Raw genomic sequence first — 5504 nt, forward strand, 5'->3', positions numbered from 1 at the left:
AAAGCGAAGTCCATGTCTAAGTATACAGATTTGCACCAGATTATAGAAGAGATTGATCGGGAAAGTGAGACAGATTTTTTGTTTGAGGAATCTTTGAGTGAACGCAGTTATGATCCAAACATTGAGGAGCTGTTTCTGCAAGGACAGGACGTACTTCTGGACTTGTAAGTGCTAATGCCATTCCATGAAATATAAATATATATATTTTTTTTTATGTTGCAAAAATATATTTTTTAACATTTTTTTGGTTGCAATTTGCAATGAAATGTGTGATGAAATGTGTAAAGTACACATTGGCTATAGTGTGTGTGTGTGTGTTGTTTGTTTGTTTGNATTATAGAAGAGATTGATCGGGAAAGTGAGACAGATTTTTTGTTTGAGGAATCTTTGAGTGAACACAGTTATGATTCAAACTTGGAGCTGTTTCTGCAAGGACAGGACGTACTTCTGGACTGGTAAGTGCTAATGCCGTTTTATGAAATATAAATATATATATATTTTTAAATATATATATTGTTGCAATTTGCAATGAAATGTGTGATGAAATGTGTAAAGTACACATTGGCTATAGTGTGTCTGTGTGTATGTATGTGTACGACCCATAACCTGTGTGTGTGTGTGGTTTGTTTGTGTGGGTGTGTGTGTATGTGTATGTCAGATATATATATTTTCCATTTTTTATTCAAATGGAATGGAGTAGAACAGCAAACACACACATATGTGTTCATATGCCACAGTTCATTACTGCAGGCATGACTGTGCCTCAGGGCCAAAAGGGCAAAGCATGGAGGCGTCGTTGTGTTCTGTGTCGCATGAAGTCCCCCATCACCTGCACCACTTGTTCAGTTTGCCTCTGCTTTACATCAGAAAGAGACTGCTATGGGACATGGCACAGGCAGCAAAATATTGTGTAGAGGACTTCCAAAGGGTCTACCCCTGTTTTTTTTAAATATTTTTTTTCTAATATTTTTTTAAACATTTTTATTTCAAAAATGGTGTGTTAGAATTGCTTTTTGATATGTTGTATATAGTTATTTGCACTGTTGTATATAGTTATAGGTCATTTCACCAATTCGGTCACTTGGGTACATTTGGGCAACTTGTGTGGGACACCTGGGTGTCTTCATGCTAAATGWCATGTAGCTCGCCCATTCCTGAAGTTATCAGTCTGAAACTTTGCACACCTACAGTTGCCCTCTTMTGTTATCCATCAAAATTATCTCCAGCATCCTATCTGACTGTGTGGCTATTCTAGTACATGTGAAATATGATGCTACAACAATAAAAAACAGAAAACGTATGCTCTTTCTTTCTCTTTTCTTCCACCAGATCTACTGTGTTATATTCTCCTACATTCAATTAACATTTCCACAAACTTCAGAATGTTTCCATTCAAATGACACCAAGAATATGCATATCCTTGCCTCTGTGGCTGGGCTACAGGCAATTAGATTAGGGTATGTCTTCAGGCGGAAATTGAGAAGAAGTAGATGCAGCCATAACAAGATAACTTATTAACTTCTTATGGCTGGGGGCAGTATTGAGTAGCTTGGATGAATAAGGTGCCCAGAGTAAACTGCCTGCTACTCAGTCCCAGAAGCTAAGATATATGCATATTATTAGTAGATTTGGATAGAAAACACTCTGAAGTTTCTAAAACTGTTTGAATGATGTCTGTGAGAATAACAGAACTCATATGGCAGGCAAAAACCTGAGAAAAAATCCATCCAGGAAGTGGGAAATCTGAGGTTTGTAGGTTTGCCTATCCAATATACAGTGTCTTTGGGGTCATATTGCACTTCBTAAGGCTTCCACTAGATGTCAATGGTCTTTAGAACCTTGTTTGATGCTTCTACTGTGAAGAATGAGGGAAGGAGAGCTCTTTTAGTCAGGTGTCTGGCATGAGCTGATCACGTGCGCTCCCGTGAGAACGACCTGCGTTCCATCGCATTTCTGAAGACAAAGGATTTCTCCAGTTGAAACATTATTGAAGATTTATATTAAAAACATCCTAAAGATTGATTCTATACATCGTTTGACATGTTTCTACGAACTGTAATGGAATTTTTTGACTTTTCATCTGACCAATTTGGTCTCATCCATTTGGATTTTGGAACTAAACGCGCGAACAAAAAGGAGGTATTTGGACATAAATTATGGACGCTAACGAACAAAACAAACATTTATTGTGGTACTGGGATTTCTGGGAGTGCATTCTGATGAAGATCATGAAAGGAAAGTAAATATTTATAATACTATTTCTGACTTCTGTTGACTCCACAACATGGTGGATATCTGTATGGCTTGTTTGGGCTCTGAGCTCTGTACTCAGATTATAGCATGGTGTGCTTTTTCCATAAAGTTTTTTTGAAATCTAATGCGGTTGCATTAAGGAGAAGTTTATCTGAAGTTCCATGTATAATACTTCTATCTTTTATCAATGTTTATTATGAGTATTTCTGTAAATTGATGTGGCTCTCTGCAAAATCACCGGATGTTTTGGAGGCAAAACATTACTGAACATAACGTGCCAATGTAAACTATGATTTTTGGATATAAATATGAACTTTATCAAACAAAACATACATGTATTGTGTAACATGAAGTCCTATGAGTGTCATCTGATGAAGATAATCAAAGGTTAGTGATTAATTTTATCTCTATTTCTGCTTTTTCTGACTGCTATCTTTCGCTGGAAAAATGGCTGTGCTTATTGTGGTTTGATGGTGACCTAACATAATCGTTTGTAGTGCTTTCGCTGAAAAGCATATTTGAAATCGGACACTTTGGTGGGATTAACAACAAGAATACCTTTAAAATGATATAAGACACATGTATGTTTGAGGAATTTTAATTATGAGATTTCTGTTTTTTGAATTTGGCGCCCTGCACTTTCACTGGCTGTTGTCATATCGATCCCGGTAGTGGGATGCAGCCATAAGAAGTTTTAAGGAAGTTATTCAAAAACTCCAAATAACCTATAATTTCAGTTCTCAGAGCATTAATAAAACCTCCCATGAAAATGTTCAAGAAACCKGAGTAAAACATTCTCAGAACTTCCCTGCAACCTAAAAATAAGCGTTCCCAGAGCAGGCAACATTTTCACTTTGGTTCTCAGAATGTTTAAAAAACTTTCCATTTTACCAGTCAGGAAATATATGGCTTTGTTCCCACAACCAATGCGACACCAAAAACATTCGTTCCCTCAACTTCCAAGGAACCAAATGTGCTAGCTGGGGAGTCTGTGAATTAATTGAATGAAGTCTGTAATCATGTCTCTGCATAATCCAGTTGAATTACCTCATCATAGTAACACACAACCCCCCTCTCTGTTTCTCTCTCTCTCACCCTCTCTCTCTCTGTGTCTCGTTATCTCTCTTTCTCTCTGCCCCCACTCCTCTCTCCACCAGAACAACAACATCCAGACTCTCCTCGTGGACACGTTCTGTTACAGCCATGACTGTAACTATATACGATGCTCCCTGGAAGACAACAGGCTGGATGGAAATCCCATAAACATCAACCTGTACGCCTCCTCCTATATCTGCCTGCCTCCCCTGCCCGTCGGGAGTCACTGAGGGGGGGCATTGAGGGGGCATGGGGGGACATGGAGGTAGGAATGGAGGGGAATGAGGGAGGGGATAAGGTGCGAAAGAAAGTATTAATTTTATCAAACAACTCAACAGACAGAGATGAGGGTAAGGGATGGAGGAAGGGAGGGAGGATGGGGAAGGGGTGCGCTGTTAATTCTATTTTGGTTCACTATCTCTTTAACGTTAGCTGCCGACTGAATCCTGAGACACCTGTGATGTCACACCTGTAAGAGGCTGTCCTCAGCCAGAGACAAATCTCAGTCCTGACTTAATGATTGATTGGCAGATCGCCCTATCACTGAGGGGCTGTCTGCTTGTACCTGACAGAGATCTATCCTGCAGATCTAACATCTGAATAATTTAACAAAATGTAAGGTAAAGTAGCCAAATGAGTAGCCAAGCAGATCAATGTTGTTTTTGTCATTTGATTTCCATTGATTATCTCATCACTGGGATGTGTTGAATAAAACTGCAGTGAGGTCAGAGAGAAACATCTCCCAATCCCATATTGACCCTTAGCCCCTGTTCCCTATGCATGTGTGGAGATCTGACAATGTGGTATAGCTCCACTTTTCCTTCTGATAGGATAGGATAGGATAGGATAGGCTAGGAATTCCTGCCAAAGTGCTTTCACCCCCCCAACCCTCTGAGCGCTCCACAAGTGCATAGTGCATAGGGGCTAGCTATGCAAAGAGACTGATGGCATACGTATTAGTTAATTGCAAACTATATGGTGATCAGATCTTAACAGTGGTGGATCTCTCACTAGTAACTGGATTTCCATATTAGCTAAATGTGGTAAGAAGGCCTTGGTTCATATTTGACAGTGCTGTGCCAAGCCTTTGTTTTAGATCATATTACATTATACCCACAGTATCCTACTAATTATTTTCATGTAGTCAACAAAATAATAATTCTAACTCAGAATACACACTTCCATTTTATTTTCCTCACWGTCCTTAGATTTCTTATCATATCACCCTCTAGCTATTCCTCCCTCACTTTCTCCCTCAACTGCCATTCCAGKCCCCTCTTTTTGCTGTGTCATCTATGTCACTTCCTCTCTAAACAGCAAGGGGTAGTTCACCCAAATTCTAATTCAAATTTGTCTTATGCATACCATCCAGCATCTGTAGCTGGCTTGCCTTTGAAGTTCAGCAGGGTCGGCTCTGGTTGGTCCCTGGATGGGAGACCAGATGCTGCTGAAGGTGATGTTAGAGTGCAAAGTGGTGAGGAAAATGAAAGCCTTGTTTTAATCTATCAGGTCCTTGTTTTAATCTATCAGGAGCCTTTGCAAATAACCTCCACATTGAAAATAATGTTTTCTGTTGCTCCATTTCTCTTTTTCATATCTGTCTCGATTTGAACTGAGAAAGGGATCCCCTTCCTCCCACCTATTCTTTATCTTTCGCCTAGGTGCAGATGCATTAACTCACCACACGGAGGTGATCTTTCCCCATGTTTTCTGAATGGTGGTTACTGGCTAGGGAACCAACTGAACTGCACAACTGTGTGTTAGAAAATACATTTCCATTCAAAGCAGTGTTCTGAGTGTGGGCTATCCTCTATATTGGGTGTATCATTTGGAATGTTTCATTAATGAATGCCTATACTTCATCTGATCATCAGACTCTGGTGCTTAGTCCCTTATACTTAAACACTAGACAATAAAACACTGAACCTTGTCGAAAGGCTATCTTGGCATGTTATTCTGACCTCCTCTATAAATCCTATTGTTTCCTATTTTGTATTGTTTTCTTTCTCTTCTCCTCCCTATGCCCAAATAACTCAGCTGGCCATGCAGAGTAGCTACAATATAACGTCACCTAAAAAACATCTATAAAATGTTTTTAGAAATGTTAGAGTAGCTACAACAGCGTTTCCCAAACTAGGGGTCTCGACTCCATGTGG

Source organism: Salvelinus sp. IW2-2015, linkage group LG11 (genome assembly GCF_002910315.2).
Source record: "Salvelinus sp. IW2-2015 linkage group LG11, ASM291031v2, whole genome shotgun sequence".
Classification (NCBI taxonomy): domain Eukaryota; kingdom Metazoa; phylum Chordata; class Actinopteri; order Salmoniformes; family Salmonidae; genus Salvelinus; species Salvelinus sp. IW2-2015.